The sequence below is a fragment of the Falco punctatus genome (assembly GCF_963210335.1).
Source record: "Falco punctatus genome assembly, chromosome: 14".
Classification (NCBI taxonomy): Eukaryota; Metazoa; Chordata; class Aves; order Falconiformes; family Falconidae; genus Falco; species Falco punctatus.
Window position 1 is genome coordinate 457,756 of NC_137594.1, and position 22,931 is coordinate 480,686.

General features: G+C 48.1%; 1 long non-coding RNA gene across 2 annotated transcripts; it reads left to right on the forward strand.

Annotated features, from left to right (window-relative positions):
* Nucleotides 1-3,473: 3,473 nt before the first annotated feature.
* LOC308053658 lies at nt 3,474-16,558 on the forward strand. Of its 2 annotated transcripts, none has more exons than XR_013923748.1 (2): nt 3,474-4,147; nt 16,318-16,558. It is a non-coding gene; the product is annotated as an uncharacterized lncRNA (long non-coding RNA). The 2 variants fall into 2 exon arrangements; XR_013923749.1 differs by lacking the exon at nt 3,474-4,147 and adding an exon at nt 5,972-6,913.
* The last annotated feature ends 6,373 nt before the right edge of the window (nt 16,559-22,931 follow it).

Here is a 22,931-nt window from a genome sequence, read left to right on the forward strand (position 1 = left end):
GCAGGGGATCTGTGCCCCTTGCAAAGGGGGGAACTAGTATGTAGTGAGACCCCACGGTGAATCCATACACCACAAATAGAAAGTCATGTTATCCCCAGCTTGGCATATTCAAATGGCTAATAAATGGGGTATGGCCTTGGTGCCTTAAACATTTTTGTCCAAACTAGATAACAGAGTTGAAACATGGGAATAAGTCCCCCACCCCATCAGAGCACTCCGCTCAGGAATTGTTCGTGAACGTTTTGTTGTGAATCGTGGAATAGAACCATGGTATACCCCAGACTTGCGAACCCTTATTCCAGGCATGTGTCCTTGTTTTCAGGCACCAGGGTTTAAACTGCATAACACGTTTGCAGAACAGGTTTGCAGGTTTGGAGATCCCACGTGTTATGCAAAAACTACCAATCAAGGAAACACATTGCAATATGCAGTTTTGCTTACCCACAAAACAAAATGAATTTTGTGTGAGAAGGAAAAAAAACATGCTACGACCCATCAACGCACTCCACCGTTCAATATCCAGCCCCTCAGGGTCCTTTCTGAGCATGTTCAGATGGGAAGATGTACTTTGCACTAACTACTTCCTCAAAATTATTTACATATGCATAAGGCACTTGCATATGTCACTTTGTTCCTGGGGGCCTTTCTTGGGGTCTTTAGAGATCGTTGGTGGTCAACAACCTGGTGAACTTCAGCTGAACTTTCCTGGGGCACCTGTACTCTATGTGTGGTTATAGACCTTCATTTATTCTCTGTGCTGTGTGGTCTTGAAGGCAACACACCGTTACCCCACTACCCTCATCTATCGGTATAGCCCAGGTGCCTCAGAAAGCTTGCCACCCCTTACTGAGCTTATTCAATAGGTCGAGTTAATCACTGCTTTAGCTGCAGCCTCTCCGAGTGATTCTTTGCGGCGAATGAAGAGACGGGACACAGCTTGATGCAAGCAAATGTCAATGTATTGTACAGAAGCACGAGTTTATATACACTTTCAGAAGCTGCGCATTTTAAACAGATTGGTCCTTGAAGCTAAGCCTTGCATACTAGGCAATCCCTGATTGGTGGTTAACTACCAGCAATTAACAGCAAGGTGTTACCTTTCCTTGGCGCCATCCTTGGCGCCATCCATCTCCCACTCCCCTGTGCTCTGTAAACACGCCTCATCATGTTAATTGTTGTCTAGACAAGCTCGAGCACATTCCCCTCAGCTAACTGATTGCCACGCATGGTCCTAGTTTCCAGCCCGCTCCTGCAATTCTTTATAACTTAGTCCTGTCAGCGAGGAGAAGCGTCCAGCTCTGCCACTGAAGGCAGCAGCCTCCAGTCACCAGCCTGCTCCCTACAGGAAGCAATCCCGACTGCCTGGATCTCGCCGCTGAGAGGCTGTATTTAAAAATGAAGTGTTTTCCAGCAAGGGAAACAAGGCTGGAGCACTCATACTCTGGCTGGTGACTCTCCCAGGCAGCTGCATGTTCCCAGTCCCTCAGCAGGACAGGTGTAGCCAGAGCCCTGCCGGAGTCAGCAGGAAAACACGCTAGCCCTATTCCTGCAGGAACTACAGACGCCGGGGCGGCTCCAGGGGGCTCTGCGAGTCGGGGTGCCCGGTGCCTGTGCCCGGGGCACCTGCCAGCACCTCTTTCCCTCCTTAGCTCTCGGCTCACCCCCAGGGCTGCCCCGGCCAGGCCTGACTCCAGCTGCCCCGGGGCCTGGCACAGCGGGGGGCTGGAACCTCCCCACAGAACCCCCGGGCAGCCAGCAGGCAGCAGACACCCCTGTGCCAGCCCAAGGGGCATCCCTCGCCCCACGGCCGGCCACAGGTCCCCTCAGCCGGGCCACAGCCCCAGCACAGGCTGCGCCTGCCCAGCCCAACAGGGATGCCAGGAGGCTGAGGGTGGGCAGTGGCAGCTCCCAGCATGCCCTGGGAACAACCTGGCCATGGGGCAGCCCCGGGCCTACAGCTCCCAGCATGCCCTGGGAACAACCTGGCCATGGGGCGGCCCCAGGCCTACAGCTCCCAGCCTGCCTTGGGAACAACATGGCCATGGGGCAGCCCCGGGCCTACAGCTCCCAGCATGCCCCGGGAACAACCTGGCCATGGGGCGGCCCCAGGCCTACAGCTCCCAGCATGCCCCGGGAACAACCTGGCCATGGGGCGGACCCGGGCCTACAGCTCCCAGCATGCCCTGGGAACAACCTGGCCATGGGGCGGCCCCGGGCCTACAGCTCCCAGCATGCCCTGGGAACAACCTGGCCATGGGGCGGCCCCAGGCCTACAGCTCCCAGCATGCCCCGGGAACAACCTGGCCATGGGGCGGCCCCGGGCCTACAGCTCCCAGCATGCCCCGGGAACAACCTGGCCATGGGGCGGCCCCGGGCCTACAGCTCCCAGCATGCCTTTGGAACAACATGGCCATGGGGCTGTCCCAGGCCTACAGCTCCCAGCATGCCCTGGGAACAACCTGGTCATGGGGTGGCCCCAGGCCTACAGCTCCCAGCATGCCCCAGGGCACGCTTTCTCCCAGCAGGCCATGGGACATCCCTGCCCTGCAGTCGGGCCCTGGGGGGACACCAGCCCCCAGCCCCAGCCCTGCAGGCCCCACGGCCCCTGCCCGGGGCTGCCCGAGCGCAGGCCCCGGCGCCCCCGTGGGGCAGGGACGAGGGGAAGGGAGGCACCGAGCAGCCCGGAGTGAGTCAAGGCGGAGGGGTGGCCGGAGAGGGACAGGAGGTGGCCAGAGGGGCAGGGGGAGCGGGAGGGGCTGGGCAGGGATGGAGAAAGGACAGGGACTGGCTAGGAGCGGGCAGAGGGATGGAGCGGGAAAGAGGGGCAGGGGGTGCCGCAAGGAATGCAGGATCAGCAGCAGGAGAGAGGGCTAGGGAGAGGAGCGGAGGGGCGGGAAGGGGGACAGAGGCACAGACCAGCACAGGCAGGGCGAGGGGACAGGATCCGTGAGCGGCTTGTGACTTTGGCAGTGGGCAGCAAAGCTGCTTCTGTGGATCTTTCCTTTCCCCCTCTGCCCTTATCCCCTCCCCACCCTTCCCCTCAGTGAGGCTGTGTCTGTGGTGTGCCTGCTCTGGTGAAAGGAGCTCCTGCACCAGCCTGAGGGCAAAAGAAGAGGGGCAAGGAGTGAGCTGTCGCAGTCCTTAGTTTGCAGGTTTAATGTATCGGCCCTGTTCAGAAAACACAGCGTGTCTGTGTGTCAGTGGTGCCGGCAGATTTTTATTCTTTATAGCAATTTCTTTAAATACCGGGCTTCATGCAGAAGGTTCACACGGTGCTGTGCTTGTAGTAAACGGAACTGCTTTTATGCATGCTGCATTCTGGAGGTGGCAAGTGCCAGGTTAGAGATGAAGATGGAAATGAAAGCAAGTGACGCACACGCAGTGGTGATCCTGCCACAAGCATGCTGTGTAGTGACCTGGGAGAACGCTGCAGGGACTCTCAGAAGTCAAGGTTTTCAGTGCTGTTTGTGTTTGATACCCAAGGGATGGTTTCCCTCTGCATGCGTTTCTGGGCAGGCATGTGCATGGAACATAGGTGTGTCTCTGTGCCGTAAGTGGGACTGATGGCAGTTTTTCATTTCATTCCAACTCAAAAGTAAAGAAAGATTGTACCTGCAAAAGAATTCAAACAGCCGTCTTTGTTTCCCAGAGCGAGCATACAAGCATGGGGGAGCGGTTTAGAGGTTCAGAACTTCAGCCAGCTCTGGATGGTAAACCCTCAGGAGGGGAAAGAGAAGCCCCACTTTTTTAACTACAGCTCTGCTTCCCTTAATGTGTCTTCTTGTTAGATTGTGTCGGTAGTCAGATTAAAAGCATATGATTAAACTGTGCTTGTTCATGAAGATATTTGAGGGTTATTTACTGTCTTCAATCCTCTTACGAGTGGGGCACTCTGTTGCCCTGTGGGCAGTACAGTGTTGTGACCGATAATTTTCCTTTTCTTGCCTAGTGTACGGATGCATTTATGAAGGCAAGTGTTGGGTCTTATTGGCGCCGCACAAGAAACCAACGTGTGAAACCCAGACATTCACTGTTAGAAACAGGAAGAAGCTGTGGGCCCTTGCTTCAGATTCTGCAAAAGATGTACCAAGGCTGAGGAAGGTGGCAAAAAGGGAAGAAATGCCGTAGCATAACTTTGGGATGGCAGGTGAGGTTTACATCAGTGTTCCTCAAATGTAGCAGCCTCATTTGGTTTGCAGATGTGATGTTGAACTCAAACTGCGAGACTAGTTTCCTTTATTGCGGGTGGTACTGTAGCGCACGTACCTTTCATGTCCCAAGTGAAGTTGCCAAGGCTCTAGTTAAACTTCCGCAGAACCACCTCAAATTTTCTGTAGTGAGTGATTTCCTTCAACAGTCAAGTCCAGGTCTGTGGCATACAATAACCCCTACCCCATTTGGGATCTGCATGTGGTTGATTTTTAATTCAGACTTATCTGCTGTTAGAGATGTTCGGGTTTTGGTCCAAATAGGGAAATGCTGATTGTGTGCATTCTTTTGCTTTTTCATAGTGTTGTTCCATGTTTAGTCATTTGTTCCTTACAAAATAATGTATGGGTGTCTATGAAGCTGGAGGTGTTTACATTCTTGTGGCTGAATGTAGCAGTGGAGCTATCTTGCTGTATTTAAATCAAGAGGAGCATAATGTAACTTCACTTAAAATCTGGTCTTGGTAGGCAGATCCTACCCTGATAAGCATTTAAAACAAAAAAACAAAAAAAAAAATCAAATCTGTGACAAGGTATAGGTGGACCACCTGAACTGGTGCAAGGCAGCAATTCTCTCGCTGATATCCACACATTGCAGAGCTGTTGCCATCGTGACCTTGAAATAGTGAGCCATTAATGTTAACTACTAACAGCTTGTGAACCTAACAGTCAAGGTAGAAAATAATTTCCCACTGCCACCTTTTTTAAATTTTCTTTTATGTTTTAAAGTTTCTGATTTGATACTTTCTGATGTATTTGAAACCTGTGTCATATCCTATGTAGTTTGTGACAAGTGTGTGGCAGATGGGACTTTTCTGCTTGGAGAGGTGGTGAGATGGAGAGTGGAGAATGGTTTTATGGCACAAGTGTAGAAGTATAAAAAGGGATTAAGAGGCTTGTGTACCTTGCTGCCAGTTCAGTGGCATGAGAATTCCTGTAATGACAAATTCCTTCTGGCTCTGAGGGAATGAACGTGCCAGCCTGCTGAGTTCCCAACCAGAGCAACACTAGCAACGGATGTCGTTCCCAAATGGTGAGGTGGTTGTAAGCTTCATCAGTAGTAGAAGCTGTGGAGAAAGTCACGAATCATCTGCCATTCTGCAAGTCAAGTGCTTGGCTCTTTTGTCACTAGTGTTGATTTAAGGGTGCATTGCTTATAAATAGCACTTGACCTTTGTAATTCTTCATACTGCTAAGTTCTGGGTGCCACCAGAGAACCACTGTGCTGTGAAGGCCCTGTAAACATACAGCGATGTTTGTGTTTATGCATTTTGCCTTCCCTTAGATGATGTTATTTTGTTATTTGAAACCTTAGTGGCAGGATTTGGGGCTTTATCCTGATCAGGTATCTAAGGGCCAGCTCTCGGCTGCAGCTGCAGCAGAAGTATTCAGGTGGTTTGAGCACCAAATGAAACTTCCATTTGGCTGCCATTTTGGCTTTTCCCTTCCTCTTAATTTTTATATTTTAATAAAGAGTATTTGGCTTCCTTACAGAAAAAAACCCCAGTGCTATCCTTGTCCTGTTATGATAAGGCCCTAATCTGGAGGGCAGAAAGCTGAGACCACCAGGAAGATGTTGATGAGAGGAAGGGGAAGAATGTTAGAGCCATGAGCTGGGTGTTCTTCAGCTGGCCAGATCTGAGGAGATGGAAAAGGTGCCTCCCAGGTAGCTAAAGGGAAGCACAGGAGAGCAGCTGGGAGCCAGAGGTGTCGTGTGGGCATACGGAAGTGCTACGCTGTGGTGTGTTAGGCAAATGTTATTTTCAGGAACTTTCACATTTGTTGTCATTTCCCAGGCTCCTGAGGTGCAGGAATGCTGGAGGCAAGAAGCTGCCAGCATCAACTACGTGGAAAACGAACACTTCTATCTCCATTTCACTTTCCTCACTTCTGTGTAGCGGTGGCAGGGCAGTACAGACCCTGACCCGGACCCGGACCCTGACCCTGACCCTGTGAGTACGCAGGCAGCTTGTGTGGCCAGTGCCGGTGTGGTTCTGGCACAGAGGATCAAGCGCTTCATGCTTCAGAGCTGTCAGGCTGACACTCTTCAGCACTCAATGAAGCTCTAAATTACAGCTAAAGGAAGACAGAAATTTTGCTTCAGAGCTTGATAATGTCGTTCTGATCCATCCTTTTGCTTGTTCAGTGGCTACAGAAGGGAACCACTGCCTTGGTAGGAGCATCCATTGAGTTCTTCATATGTGATATTAGAGGATCAGTGTGTCTGTTTACGCATGAGACCATTACAGTAGGTGATTTGAAGATGTTCACGTGTGGTACATAAAACCTTTGCCAGTAAAACAGCAAATCCACACAGTGGGGTCTAAAGCACACAGATCCAGTGCGATCCTCCAAAGAGCTTTGAAAGTGTCTCCCCAAGGGTACAGACCTGGCTGTTGGTGATTCTGTTGCAGGTTGCTTGGAGAAGTTGCTATGTCAGAAGTCGTCTTCTGGGGGCCAAATGCTGCAAGTGGTAGGATGTTTAAGGAAGCAAATGAATAACCTTCAGACTTGATTTTACTCTTTTAACAGATTGTACACAAATGGGAGGCCTGAGCAGGCTGCTTTTAGCAGGGGAACATGACCTGACTGCACAGGAGGCAAGGAACTCTCTTCTCTCGCTGACCATGAGCCCTCAGTTTCAAGGCAGATATGAAGAGGAATATTTGACCCGTGGGAAATGCAACTTCAGATACGTAACCCAGGTGGGACTGCCATGTGAGCCCTGTGATAGGAGCCGTGTATCCCAACCGTGAACGTAGAGGTTGGGCCCAGTTTTTAGCTTGGTTCAATATGAACTCTGCTGACTGGTTCTGTGATCAAGAGCAGGCAAGTCTGCCCCCTGAGAGGATGTTGTCGTGGGTGGAAGGGTTGAAGTGCAGTGACTGCGTCAACAAACAGGTGGTTTGAAAAGTCTTTTGGGCAAGGATCTGGTACGCTGGTGTAATGCCTTTTCCCTTTACAAAGGTGTCCAGTAAACACAAGTGTTCCTGCATGTGTCCAGTAGCGCAGAGACCTCTGTACTTTCTTTGGACTGATTGTTGTGTAAGATCTGGGGGTTTTGGGACAGTTCTGAAAATTGTTCAAAAGGTGTCTTGAATGTTGGGTGAAATGGGTCATCACTTCCATAAGCCTCTAGCCTGTAAAGAAGAGCCATGGATGTAAGGAGTTTTTCTTTTTTTCTCTTTTTATTGTTACTGGGAGGAAAAGCAGTGATTAACTATTGACCTGTGATACCCCCAGGTGCGGACTGTGCAGTGCATTTGAGGTGGATCACTCCTGTACTGCCAAGACTGAGCCCAGACTCCTCGATGCTTTGCACACTGGCACTGGAAGTCCTTGTGCAGCTGTGGGTACTGGCTTTCTGTGCTGCAGTGTGAAAAACACAAAACACTGGGGTTAAGGTTTGCAGAGAAGTGGGAAAAAGTTGATTATTTTGTGCTAGGAAGAGAATGTCCTGTAGTTTTCAAACTTTGAATGTCTCCACTTGGAATTTAAAAACTGTTTTTAACTCTGCTGCTATGTTTCAGTGGGCGGGAAGGTGTCTTGTAGTTAGAGATGATCCGCTCCCTTAAGAAGGATCTTTGCCTTCTGAGTTGAGCTTTCTTGGCTTTACATAAAAGTGCCTCAAGCTGTACAATTTCAGATGGCAGTGAAGGAGTTACATCTATGTGGGGATTTAGAGACAAATCCAAAAGTATGTTGCCGTATCGTTTCAGTATATGAACTTTCTAAACAGGATTCGCTGGGTTTTGAGCAGGAGACCCATTTTGCATGTGCCTACATAAGCCCCATTTTCATGGATAGATGGCATGCAGTATGTTTTGTGATGTGATACTTAATTACGTATAAGCTGTTCTATGCTGTGCTCTTCTGGGATTGTCGTAGTCCTTTGAAACGCAGCCCTGTGCATCAAGGGGGCAAGCTGTGTCACCTGCTTTCCCCCACAACATAGAGCAATGTAACTGTCATAAATACAGGCTGAGCAAAACTAGTTGAGAGATTTGTGGGCTACTGTTAGCATCACAGTGGGCCAGGAATTAGCCCATGCTTACTAATAAGTTCCTGTATTTTAATTATCCTACGCCACCTGAGAGGCAGGACAGTGTCAGGGCACTTTCCCAGGGAATAAAACTGGACATGTCTGCTTCTCTCCGAGGGTCCCCTATGTACAAAGCATCCTTCAGCACAATCTGGGTGCTTGGTGTTCTCAAAAGGACCCAAAGGGATGAAGTTCACTCCTCCTGCCTGCGTGACAGCAGGAATTATGTCTGCAGCTGTGCTTCTGCGCACTTCGAAACTGCCTCCGTTTCTTTGCTTAGCCAACCAGAGAAAAAAGCCAAAAAACCCTAAGCTGAGTTGGCAACAGTGTCTTGCTGTCCTCTCTGAAGGAAGTAATTTACCGTCATCTCGCAGCTTTCAAACGTGCACCAAGTGTGAAGAAGAACATGACGTGCACTGTCCTAAGCTCTCAGCAGGTCAGGTTTTGCTGTCCTCTGGAAACTGTCTAGCTCTTCAGTTTTTCTCCACGAAGGACACATTGTTTGGAGTAGTGATGAGGTGGTCCCCAAGATGCCCCAGCTTTGTTTCTAAGTGCTATTGAAGTATTTTGCCTCCTGAAGAGACTGTGTTCCTCATGAGGAACGGTTACTTCTCAATAAAGTGACCCCCTTTCCGCCTAAAGGGATGGAGCTTGAGACTGTGGAGGTGGAGGTGCCTGCTGAGGGAGGCAGTCAGGCAGGGCCAGTCTGGGGTGCGCAGCTGCGCAGGGCAGTGACGGCACCCGTGTGCCTGGCGAACGCTTCTCTCGCAGTGTCGCAGGGAGAAGGTGTGAGGGTGCTGGGAGAGAGCCGGTGCCCCTGGGAATGACAGCAGCTAAAGGTGAGGGCTGGCTGCGTGGGCAGCAAAGGGTGAGCCAGCCACTCCCTTTGCAAATGCAGTGGAGAGGGAGGGAGCCCCTCCATCAGTGCAGCAACGTCTGCTGGGGCAGGGCCGGAGGCACCGGCGCCCAGGGCAGGGCTGGCAGGGGGTCTGAGAGAGCCACTCCGCCACCCCCTTGCTTACTGACCCTGTGGGGAAATCGCTTCGGGGGCAGCGATTAAAAAGTGCGTGCAAAGTTTTTAGGTCCAATTGGAACACTGAGAAGGGGTTCGGGGCCTTTCTCAGAGCGCCACACGTTGCATGGTCATGTGTCATACACAGGTTTGGTGACTGGTTTCTCGCTTCTAATGCAAACGCGTATGCATCCGCAGTAGCACTGCTGAAGTGTTTTACGGACTACGCGTGCTCCCCAAGCGGGATTTTGGCCTCTTTGGGGCAGAACTATTGCAGTTAGAGCTCCCCATCTCCCACTGCCACCATTATCTTTGTCCTATTTTAAACTCATTTCCTGTTGATGTCAGTGGATCCCAAGACCTGATCAGCTTGTGTTCTCTTGCAGCCAGAACTTTCCCCATTGGAAGTCTTCTTCCTGCACAATTTAGATAACGGTGCTCTTTTCACTACCTGCTCTTTGTTTCTCACCCCTGCCAAGGCTGCCTCCCTTGATGAGAAGTCCCTTCATTTGTAAATACTTTAGAGAGTGGGTCAGCTCGGTGGAGGGGTCACCTCGACAGAGGGGAAGGTGGAGCCAGAGGGGAAGGTGGAGCATCAGGTCTCTGCATGTGGCAGGGGCTGCATTAACCCTCATCTCCCGCTGCGCGAATGACCGCAGGCAGAGGCACTGTGCAAGGAACATCAAACCTTTAATGAATTAAGAAAGACAGATCTGGTAGAGGGCCGGGGCTGCAGTGGGCAGGTGCAGGTCACACGTCAGAGGGATCTGTGCTCCACACCTTCTCTATCAATATATCAACGGCGACTGGGGCAGCGTGGAGCACCTTGTCTCCTGGTGTTCCTCAGGGTTCTGGCTCGCTTGGTGGGCACATAGTCGCTATTGGATGGCCTCTGCTTGCTGCTGCCCCCCTGCTCCCCACTACAGCCCACTGCCGTGGCATCCCTGTGTGGCTTCCCCTCCCAGAGGGTTTTGGAGCTTTTTGCCACCGGGCACACCACCATCTTCTTCCTCTTCTTGGGTGGCATGCTGCCCCATGGGGACATCTCTGGCATCCCGAGGGTGTCAGCCGATGGGGGGCGCTTGGCCTGTTTGCCAGCAGCCTTGCCTGATCTGGGCACCACCCGGCAGGAGGAGATGCCCGGTGGTGGTGGCAAGTGGGTCAGAATGACCCGGGGCTGCCTCCGCAGCACCTCCTCCACCAGCTGGGCCATGCGGGGCGGATGATGCTGGGGTGCAGTCAGGGGGCTGGCCAGGGGACTCTTCAGCAGGATCTGCTGAGGACTCTCTGGGAGACCCTTGTGGGGACCCTCTGGGCATCCCTTCAAGGGGCTCTCCTCTGAAGTGTCCATAGGACCCTCCTGAGAGGGCTCCATGGGGCTCTCTGGCAGCCGGGTGGGGAAGACCGCTGCCAGCCCACCCTGCTTGCCTTTGGCGTCCAGCAAGGGGGATGTTGCCACCCTCTGCCAGGTGGGGTTGGTGTCCTCCTGCATTGCGGCCACCACTTGGTCCTTGGGACAGTCGCCCTCCATCATGCACTCCAAGAGGTCAGGGATCCTGTTGAGGGTGGTGGTCAAGACAGGGACATCAGGGACACCACGGTCGGTGTCCTCGCTGTCCCCCAGCCCTGCCGCCAGCGATTGCTCCTTGGAGCAGCCACCCTTTGCCACTTACTCTGAGAACTCTGGGAACTCGTTGAGGAGGGTGGTCAAGCAGGAGCCGCTGAGAACTTCAGGGAGCTCCAGGATGCTGTCGAGCCAGGCGAGTGGGTCACTGCTGTCCACGGCGGGCGAATGCTCATCCTGAAACGGCAGGTTGTCCTCTGCCAGCTCAGGAAAGGCCTCGTTGAAGGCATCTGGCCCCAGCTCGGGCAGGTCCAGGAGATTCTCTGGGCTTGGCGGGGTGGTCACCACTTCTGAAAAAGCAAACGAAGCCAAGCCACCCCCAGGGTGATGCAAGCCTTCCTTGGTGCAGGTCACCCCCTATGGGCTCTGCCACCCTGCAGACCTTACCTTGGTGCTTGGTCCTGCTTCTGCCAGAGAGCATATCCAGGGCGGGCTGGCAGGGGGTGGCAGCAGGGACGCCATCCTCACTGGCCACCACGTCGTTGTTAAAGGCCTCCAGCAGCTTCTGGGCGCTGCCAGGATGGGTGCGGAGCACAGGGGAGACCTGCATGCGATGCTGAGCCGCAGGGTGTTGGGGTGGCAGGGGCCCAGCATGGGCAGGGACGTTCAGCACAGTGCAGCCCCTAGGGTAGAGGGGCTGCCCCTGGCCCACGTCCCATGGGCCCAGCCCCACTGGCTGGTGGGGCACAAGTGTCCCCATCACCACTTGCTGTCCCCAGCCATAGGCAGGGGGACAAGGAGCAGGCAGAGGGGGCAGCTGCACACCGCTGGGGAGCTGCAGCACGTGTGGCAGCTGCACGACCTGCCCCGAGTCCCCCAGGGGCCCCTGCACCCCCTGCCAGGTTGCCAGGGCGGGCTGGTGGGTGACAATGTGGAGCTGGGAAGGCCGAACGGTGATCAGCAGCCCTGGGACAGAGGGCAGCACACCAGCAGTGACTGGTGGCGGCATGGTCAGGGTGGTGAAGCTCGTGCCGGGCACCTCTGGTCCTGTCGGCAGCTGGAGGGGGAACCTCTCTGTGGGCAGAAGCGAAGGGGGGTGATGGGGTGAGATGCTGGCCGGCACAGCTGGTTGGGGGTTACCCGGAGGGCAGGAGCACCACGAGGAGCGTGCTGCTCTGTGCCGCGGCAGTTGGCCAGCGTGGCGTTTGTTGGGGCACACAGTGTTCTGGGGTTCCATCTCCATGGCGATCATTCTGCCAGCACCTGGGTCAGCCAGCATTGTGACGGTTTGACTTTTAATGACAGAACAACTTCCCAACTCAATGGTTTCCCATCCTGCTGATGCTTTCCTGCCCTCAGTGCTGATTTCCCACCCCCACCATAGTTTCCCATCACAACTGTTTTTTGGTTTGGGAGTTGAGTTTCATGTGAAAGGGGAGTTTTCACCTAAATTTCTGTTGATGTCAGTGGATCCCAAGACCTGGTCAGCTTGTATTCTCTTGCAGCCAGAACTTCCCTCATTTGAAGGCTTCTTTCTGCCTTCTTTCAGCCAGGGCAGGGCTGGGAGGGAGTTTGAGAGAGCCACTCCTCCACTGCCTTGCTTAGGGACCCTGTGGGGAAATTGCTTTGGGGTGGGGGCAATTCGAGAAAAGTGGGACCTCAGAGAAGCATAGTATTACAGGAAGCTTTTTAGGGTAAGAGACAGCTGTCGCTTTCAGGATGGCCGGCATTCACCATCCTAAATGTGTGTTGCCACGGCTCCCTAAGCAGCGCAGCCTGCAACCTCAGCACGTGCTGACAGGGGTAACGGGGGCTGGAGCGGAGTGGAGACCCCACGGCCAGGCTCTGTTATGCTCCTGCAGGAAGGGGAACTTGACGGTACCACAGAGCTGATGAGATGTCCACTGCCATGATTTTCCCTTTTATAACAAATTCTACCAGGGACGAGCAATGACGGAAAAGGCAGGAATATGGTTACGCCAGTACTTCACAGTCCCTTGAACTTGTTGTAGTTCCAGCGTACTGGATGGATTGTGCCCAGATTCTTTCTTTTCCAGTGTGTCTGGTGGAAGAGAGGCAGCTCCTGCAACCCACCAGACTCCTTGGAATTTAACTTCTCGTGCTGGCCCTTGGCACTTTGACTCTGGGACTTCCAGTCCCAACTTGGTTAGTGTTGCCCAAATGTTTTTCATTGCATCTGTAATGCTTTCTGGCCCTTCTGCCCCGCTGAGGATGCCATCAATGTATCGATACACTGTGAGGCCAGGTGGAATGGTGACCTGTGCTAAGGCTGTGGCCGGAGCATTGTGAGCGATAGTGGGGCAGTGTTTGTATCCTTGCGGAAAACTGTTTGAAAACATACTGAGTCCCGCTCCAGGCAAAGGCAAACCGGGCTTTTTCTTGTGTGTGGAGCAGAATCACGAGGAATACATCTCTAACACGTAAAGCATCTAAAGCTAACCTAACATCTATGCTAACCCTAACGTCCCACAAAAATCACTGGGTTACTGACAATGAAAGGAGAGGAAACAGCACTGTGAGAACGAAAATACCCCACTAAGTCAATTTTTTTGTCTACCTATACAGCAGAAGTGTTCTTTCGTGTTAAAGTCAGAGTATGTTCTGATTTGCACTGCCCCACTAAATGGTTTTATGCTGGAAAGGTTTACTAAGAAATAATTGTTAGTGTTCTTCCTGGTTATGCACCCACATCTTATAATGAAAAAATTAGATGATAACGTCTTTGCTGTGCTACACTGTTCTATAACTGAGAGTTAGGTTGTGTTTCATTTTAAGCATTCTCAAAAAAATACGGATAGTTACAGCTTTTACTAACAGCACTGCGGCAAATGTGAATTCACAGGTGGGCTTTTAAGCCTCACCTCAGCATGTTTGGTGTAGGAACAAACATTACAAGTACTCTAGTATTTTTGCCAATGCTTTCCTGCACAAATTGTATTAAAAGCATAGATTCTTCTGGTCTTCCATGCAGAAAGTATGGTGAGAATAAATCTGATATTAAAATGACTTCTTCAGATGTCAGAGGTTTATTTAGAAATGTCCACTACCTGTATTTTTTCTTATTTACTTGCAGCGGGTCGTAACAACCTGCAGAGAAGATATGCAAAGTATGTCATCCCTATTATTTCCATTCCTGGGTTATGATAGAATTTGGCACAGAATTTTAGATCAGTTGCAAAAAGTAGTGCTGGGCCACGCATATTCAGATTGATCCATGATCCCAGGTAGCTGTATGGGATTTGGTAATTTTCTTTAATAAGTAAAGGAAAACTGCATGTATTATAGAAATGAGAATTTAGTGAGACAAAGGGCAGGTCCAGTTCCTTTTCGACTACTACACACAGATATTCTAACACATCAAATGAAAAGAATTTCTAAAGAAGTAGACCTTTCTGAGCTGGAGAAGAGGTAGATGAAATAGAAAAGATAGAACTAAAATCTGCAGCAAAATATTGCCTCTAAAGGAAGATGTGTTGGGGTTTTTTTCTTTCACGGAAACAAATGAACAATTACTCTGCGATCCTCCAGACTGGAAATTTACAAAAAGCTGTGTAGTGTGGTTTTCAGTAGTATAAAAAGCAAAAGCTCTTCAGGGTTTCAAGTACATCTTTGCAACAGCTGTGAAAAAAATGCAAGCATGCAGATTGTTCCATTGTATGAAAACACCTTCATTTACTACTTATTTGTCATACAGGGAATAAACTAGCAGTGACGACCGTTGGAAAGTTTTAGGTGAATAAAAAAATCCTCCAAACCAGGAAAAATACTGTGCTATCAGGTAGCTGCAGCTTTGCTGTGTGAGCTTAATATTCACGTAGAGACTTTTTCTAAATGTGTCACTTAAGGCAGGGATGGCTTCTAATTCTAAAAAGTCATTTGACTAGAGCAGTCGCTCATGTGCCACATACAGGATTTTTATGCTAACACTATTAAAAAATTTCCCTAGAAAATTTTCCACCTCCTTCGAGTAAATACAACCGATGTCCCTAACTGTCTCAGTTTCCTATTCCACCATAGGTTGCTGTATTTCAAAGACAAAGTTAACCAACGGCTGCTTACTAACCGAGGGCTCAAACCAATTTTTGCAGCAGTCAGGTAGAGAGTGGCCATTTAGTCTGGACCCACTGAAGTGCCAATGTAAATATAAACAAAATAAGGTCTATCAAACTTTAGATTCTCTAGCAAAACAACGGAAAGAATATGAAGAACTACGTCTTGTCTACTGTCTGTTTCCCATATGTGTGGTGATCGGCTCCCTGGAAAACAAGAGGCTGGGCTGGTCCTGGCTGTGCCCATGAGCTTGCCAGCTGAGTGCTAGGTGGTAGCAAGGAGAGCACTAGAGAAAAGCACAGACCCATTGACCCAGCACCACCGTTCTCATGTTCTTCATGCACGTGAGGCCTGTTAGCCATTGTACTTGTATTTATTCTAACACGGGACATCAGTCAACAGTCACAACACCGGTGGATTACCAGCACTTCCGTCATATGCTTCACATATAGTGTTAAAGGAGAAATTTACACAGACGTGGGTACCACTAGGTTTGCTTTAATCGCCCCGCAGAGCTGGGCCACCGCCCCAGCGAGTGGCAGAGAGCAAAGGGATACAGCACAGCTTATATACACTTATCAAATCATTAGTCAACGTCCGAAGTTTTTAGAAGTTTCCTTTGGTCTTGTCCATTCTGCAAATCCATCACCTGACCCTGTCCCTGTTGATTCATCTATTTGCTTCCAGTCTCTGCCTCGGTTCCAAGCTCCTCCTCGGATCGTGATCTTCTTTCTGCCAGCTTTAACTCACACACTCCTTCAAGCACACTTAGTCTTTGAGCAATTCCTATTCACATATACTGATTTTTTTTTTCTTGAAACACCTGCGTTTCTGCGAGCACCTGTGTGCACAAGTTGATCATCTGTTGTTTCTCTGTTCTCCCAGTGATTAACTGGACTGGGTGTTAAACCAGCCTTGGATTAGGGCTATACTGGGGACGAGGCCTGGTTCTGCCACTTTAGCTGCTTTAGCACTTTAAATTTCTGAATTCAAAACACATTTTCTTTAACAAGCAATACCAGAACAATGGAGAACAATTAACAACGGTTTGGTCACTGCTGTGACAAAATAATGACAATTATTATTTCTGGTGTAGGTTGCTGTATGTCATATTTATGAAACTAGGATTTGCCGGAAGAAAAATGTTCTATTTCACGCGCACAGATGAGCTCCCTGAGATGAGCATCCACGTTTTAACAAGCCTTTACATCAAAGGCTGTAAACGAGCGTCAGTCTGCACAACCAGCTGGGAATCTTGTGTTGTTCCAGGCACATATTTTTGTCCCATTCAATACCTTGTCTGTGTGATTTGCCTTTTGTCTGTCCTGTGCTTTCCTGCTAAAGATTTATAGGCTTCAGTCTTCTGATACTGCTCCAGCTCCCGCATCTAATGCTCCTTATCTCTATCCGCTCCATCAAGGTGTTGCTGAAACAAAGAAGTCCAAGAGTAGCAGGGAGTTGCCTCCCCTTCAGGAGGAAGGGAAGAAAAACAACTTGCCAGATGAAGTGCTGATCCATTTCACCTATGCAAACAGGAAAGGAGTGAAGAAACAATGAGAATGTACGTGAGATGCAAAGACACAGGATTTCTGGATAATATTACTGTATTCTGGTGTGTGTCGTGTCCGTGTCTTCCCCCCCCCCCGCCTTTCCCTTTTTTTTTTTTAATTCAAATCACTATTCTGTTAACTCTGGTTTTATTTAGATCAAGCTTTAACGTTCAGATCTGTAACAGCAGGGTTCCAATACGCCCTTGGTTTTTTGCCCCACAGAAAAAAATGCACTACCATTCTACAACCACACACTTTTCCCATCTGAGAGGCGAACAAAACATCATGGCTATTGGAAAAGAGTAGCATAAAGATAAAAGAGCCTAGGTGATATCAATTTAAGCTAGCTACGTTTAGGTTAAAAGAAAACTTCAGGCTAGGAAGAAAAAAAATATTTTACACGTGCATAATAGAATGAGCTTAACTGGAGAACTCTTTAGGGGGACCACTGAACTGAAAACCATTTAAGGAGTGGTCACAACACTTGCTAAAGGGCTCTTTTCCAGAAAAAAAAAAGTTGTTGAGCAAGTTTTTCATCCAATGAGTTTAAAATTCAATGGAAATAAGTATTCAATCAGAGTGAACATTGGTCACTGGGCATGCCTTTTTATTTTCATTACGTCATCACAAGAATACATGCAATAGTTATAAATTTCGTGCATTTGCAAACCTGTTTTGATGCTGTTGAGGACACAGTTAACATTCTAGATTGGGGTGCAAATTTAGTGATGCTGTGTTTGCATTTCTTTTGGACACTGTATTCTTCCAGAAGACATTAATTCTTCTCTTCTATCTCCAGCAATGTGCTGCTGACAGAGTACAGTAACCGACTCAAAAACAGCAGAAGTTTTTCCTCAGCTTGTGTCTTGGATGGATTGTTTTGAATCAGTAAGGAGGAGTTCTACTGTACTACCTGTAAGTAGATGTCCTAGGTTTTCTAGCACAGATCTATACAGTTCTTTAAATATTTCTTTATATATATATATATATATTTCTTATAAAACTTAAACAAGAAGAATGATTTTTAGGGTGTTTGCTGTATAACTATAGTAATGGTCTTTTTCTAGGGGAGACTCGCTCTTTGGTCATCTCAACCAGTCCTTATTTCAGTCAGTTCCAGCCAGCTCAGCGGTCCTTATGCTCACCAAACACAACAAGCAGTAGCAGGACTGCAAGGCTGGAACAGGGGAAGCGCGAGACTTTCCCTTCAACTGTTGTATCGGACAACTAGTTTGCTGTTGCTGCAGCTCAGACACTTTTCCCCTGGGTTGCGGGACACTCACCCACACACAGTAGTATACTATGACTCCAGCACTTGCTTCGAGAACGACTTCATAGTCGTTAGCTAGCCAAAACCCGGCTTACGCAGCATTTTGGCTGCGGACAAGTGCAAAGGCAGCGGTTCCGCATCTCACCCCAGAAAGCGGGCAGCACAGCTCCTGTGGTGCGCTCCACATGGCTACCAGGGCAAAGTGAGAAGCACCACCACGAGAAGAAGCACCAGCCGCCCGTTCGAGCTGCGGCGGGCGGGGGCTGGGCTGCCGTTCCGCGCGGGGCTGGGGCTCGGTGCCACCGCGGGCTCCCCTCAGCCTGCCGGCCCCGGGGTGCGGTGAATGAAGAGATGGGATGCAGCTTGATGCAAGCAAGTTGTCCATTTATTAGTGATTTTCTTACAATTATATACATTTCTACCTTCTACGTATTACACACTGATTGGTTAAATCTTAAGCGTAAAAAACACTGATTGGTTGATATTTAAGGCACACCGGTAGAACAATAGGAACTTATTAGTTTACCTTGACATAGCAACAGTTTCTATTCCAAAGTTGGAGTTTCTTTCTACGCGGCTTTCTTGATTAACAAAGTTCCTTATCGGCGCTATCCGTTCCCTTATCTGGCTACTTGTTTCTCTGTCCGCCTGGCTGCCTCCTCAACTGTAACGGCTCAGGGGTCTGCAGTTACCTTGTTCCTTTGTTCCCAGGGCTTGTGCCCTACAAGTTCTAACAAGTCTCTATTCATCAGGCTATCAGTACTTGGACTCTTGTCCTTGAGGCCTTGTCCTACATCTCCCCCTTCCTGTTGCACAAAAAGAACCCCTGAAATCGAACGAGTTATTAATTTTTGTAAGCATTGTAAAAGACAAGGTATAAGTAATAAAACAAACAAAAAAGCAACTAAAGCATATATAATCATCTTCACTAAACTTCTTAACCATCCTGAAATGCCCCAACCACTAAACAGTTTATCTAACCAATCCCAAGTATCACTTTGTTGAAGATGAGAAACTCCATCCTTCAATCTTTGGATGCTAGCATGAATTGATTCCGAATGATCTGAAAAGTTCATGCAACACATCCCTTCAAACTCTTCACAACCATGACCTTGTGCCAGAAGCAAAAAATCTATTGCAGCTCTATTTTGTAATGTCGCGTGGCGAACACTATCAACATCTAATAAAAGACCAGACAGGGCACTGCTTGTGGCATTAGTTTGTTTGGCAAGCCAACAGCCAAGCTTATCTAATGTTGGTAGAGCCTTTCCTGCAGCAGCTCCAGGCAACAGAAGAGATGCAATAAAGCGTTGGCCAAAGGACCAAAATTGCATGTTATCATCACAATCGGAGGCAAATGCATGAACGCCATGCTTTGTCCTTCGAGAGTAGCGATGTTGTAAAATCATAGATGTGTTAGGAGTCAGGACAAAAAGTCGCCCTAAGCTGCACGGACCTCCTTTTATATGAGAAGGAATGACAGGCCATGCTCGATCACCACAAATAAAAAATACTCCAGCAGGTAGTGAGAGCGGAGCATTGCTAGATTTAGACAAGTTATTAGCAGTGTAATTACACCAGATACTTGCATTTCTAAAACCAGGATGAACAGGGGAAACATCCCATGCCCTAGATTGATTCTTTCCCGTGTAGTTAAATTTTATGCAAAAAACCATTTTTACTGAACCAAGGAGTTCAATTTCCTGCGGTTCCAGAGTAGCCAGTGCGAGATGGGGTACCCATACATCCCAATTGTCTGTCACATTTTTTGATACGTTTTTGGGTGGAAAAAGACTTTGAAGGTCCCTAGGTATAGGCCATTCATCTAATGGTAAGCCCACAAGACATGTGGAAAAAGACTGATCCGGAGTGGCCATAGCAAGACACAGAGTATCCTGTCCAGTCAAGTTTGCCAACGTGACCCAAACATTTACCTTTGGTAGAAAAGGGGGATAAGAGCCACCTTCAATAGGCCAAGGTCCAGGTATGAACATCATTATCCATATTACTGACAATGCTTCTTTCTCTTTTTCTTTTTCCATTGTTGTTTTACAACCAGCCATTCTTCTGGTCGTACTGTCCATGACCAAGGCACTGCAATTGATTGTCCACACTCTAATCCTACAATAATGTTCTTGTTAATAATATAAATTCTGCTTGCTAATACAATATATTGAAACAACAACCGTGCAATAGCGTGTACTTCTAGGCTTTCAATCAATGATAAAAAATTTGCAAAAACTAAGTTTGGCAAAATCTCAGAACCTAACCCTATAACTCCCTCCAAATCCAAAAGAGGTTTTCCCATAAAACGTTCAGCCCACTGTATATGATTAAACCTTAATATTTGATTATTACACTCAGAACACATCCAATGACCCCATCTGTGCCTTAGTCTTACAACTCGCCAGCGATCGTGATCACAGAGTTCACAATGAATCTTGATCCACGGTCGACAAGATGGTCCATGTTCATAGCAACATAACTGTAGAAATCGAGACACTGTCCAATCTGGTTCATGACAGTGTCATCGAAAGTCGGTGTAATGGAAGATAATATCTGCTAGCGGTGCCGTCAGTGCATTGGGGATCTGGTCTGGTCCAAACGTATTACCTTTGTTAAGTGTCTTGATCCAGGGCAATATTGTCCGTTCCAAGTGCTGTAAAAAGCGAAATCTAGATGCTATATCCTGAATTTGGTTACCTGACATTAATGCAAAACAGAAATCATCACGCAGTTTTTATTTCATTCTGTAGGGTCGGTGTTGGTATCAGTTGTCTGCGGTAAAGGTTCACGGAAAGGTCGTACATTCTTTGCTGGGATCCATCTGGGTCCTTTTTCTGTGGAGACACAAGCATAACCTTTTCCCCATGTAACAAGAGGGTATGGTCCCATAATTTTACCTGTTTCTGGGTCTCGAACCAATACTGGGGCTTTAACCCGTGCCTCGAAAGAGGTATTTGCAGTAAAATGTCGAACTATCGGTGGGTTGTTATCTATTAAAGAACAATTTAAAAAATTAAAAACATACAATGCTTTCTGTAACCGTTCCTCCAGAATAGCCATTCCCATTCCCCCTTTTTGTTGTTGTAATAGACGTTTTAGAGACTGATGAGACCGTTCAATGAGAGATTGACCGGTGGGGGAATGAGGAATGCCAGTAATATGAGTTATACCCCATAGGGCAAAAAAGGTTTTTGTAGTTGTTGAAACATAAGCTGGACCATTATCTGTCTTTATCTTTGAGGGAATACCCAAAGTAGCAAAAGCACGCATTAAATGTCTACGAACATCTCGTGCCTTTTCTCCTGTGTGACAGGAGGCAAACAAGGCACCTGAAAATGTATCAATGGAAGAGTGGATATATTTAAGGTTACCAAATTCAGAACCATGTGTGACATCTGTTTGCCATAATTGTAGGCTTTGTAATCCTCTAGGGTTAACTCCTGCAGCAATTGATGGGAAAGAATGTTTTTGACAATCAGGACAGACAGCAATAATATTTGACGCTTGTTGAGAAGTAAGGTCAAACTGTCGTTTAAGAGCTCCAGCATTTTGATGGAAAAAAGAGTGACTTAGTTTACCCTGTGCAATACGGTCTGGCAGTACTTGAACTGGTAACGTCAATAGATCAGCTCGTTGATTGCCTTCTGCAAGAAAACCAGGTAGTGAGGTGTGAGATCTAATATGCATAACAAAATAAGGTGCAGATCGAGAGTCCAAAAGGAAAATAAGTTCCTGTAACAGGGTAAAAAGTTGTGAATGTGAAACATTCCGCAGCACAGAAGCTTCGGCTCGTGTAACAATACCTGCAACATAAGCTGAATCAGTAACAAGGTTGAGTGGTACGTTCCATTTTCAGAAAACGCAAACAACTGCATTCAGTTCTACTATTTGAGGTGAAACGGAGACTGTCTTTATGTCCGAGTCCCATCGTCTCCGTTGATCATCCCACCATAGGAGAACAGATTTATGTGATTTGCCCGATCCACCTGTAAACACAGTAAGTGCCTGTAAGGGTTGTTTGCTTCTTTTGGGTTTTAACATCAGACGAAAGTCAATGTTAAACAGTTTGTGTGAAGGTGGATGAGAAGTTATTTGACCTGTATAGTCGGCAAGTGCCATAGCAAAGGTGTCTGATTGCTGATAAAGCCATTGTAAGTATACTGTTGTTATTGGTAGACAAATACAGACAAAATCCTTCCCTGATAAGGTTAACAGGCGTGATCTAGCTTTAACAATCAGGGAGGCAAGCATTTCATGTTGTGTCAAAATAGTTTTTGTAGACTGGTTAGGTAAAAAATCCATTCAATAATTAACAAGGGGTCTGAGTTCTGAAGGTCCCATTGAAATATCAGGGCATGAGGCTGTCGTACAGGGTTTAAAATAATCAATTAAAAAGGCAGTTCAGGGGCCCATCGGTGGGCCTGTCAAGAAGCAATAGCTGAGGCAACCTTTTGTAAAGATGTATCTGCTTCAGAGTTAAGATTACGTGGAGAACAAAGATTAGTGTCCCCTTTTAGTAGTTCAAACAGAGGACCCAAGTCTGTATTAGAAATTCCCAATAATGGTCGAACCCAATTTATTGTTCCCAGTAATTTCTGTGCATCATGCAGGTTTCTTACATTGGTATTGATCTGCAATGGTTGAGGAACAATAGTTTGTGCTCTTATTCGCCAGCCCAGATATTTCCAAGGGGGAAACTTTTGGACCTTTTCTGGTGCTATACAGAGACCTGCCGAATTCACGGCATCCGTGACAAGGGCTACAGCTTTCTCCATGACTTCGTGATGTTGTGCTGCCACTAAAAGGCCATCCATATAATGATACAATAACACAGTAGGCATAGCATTTCGGACAGGACTGAGTATTTTCGCAACATACCATTGACACATTGTAGGGCTATTTTTCATACCTTGTGGCAGTACAACCCACTGATATCCCTGCAATGGAGCTTGCATGGTGATGCTTGGAATTGACAAGGCAAATTTCGGGGCATCATCTGGATGTAACGGGATACTGAAAAAACAATCTTTAAGATCTATGACAGTTAGATGCCAATGTCGAGGGATCATAGTTGGGGACGGGAGCCCAGGTTGGAGGGCTCCCATATCTTCCATAGCATCATTAATTTTTCTGAGATCATGGAGCAAGCGCCACTTGCCAGTTTGTTTTTTAATAACAAAAACAGGTGAATTCCATGGGCTAGTAGAA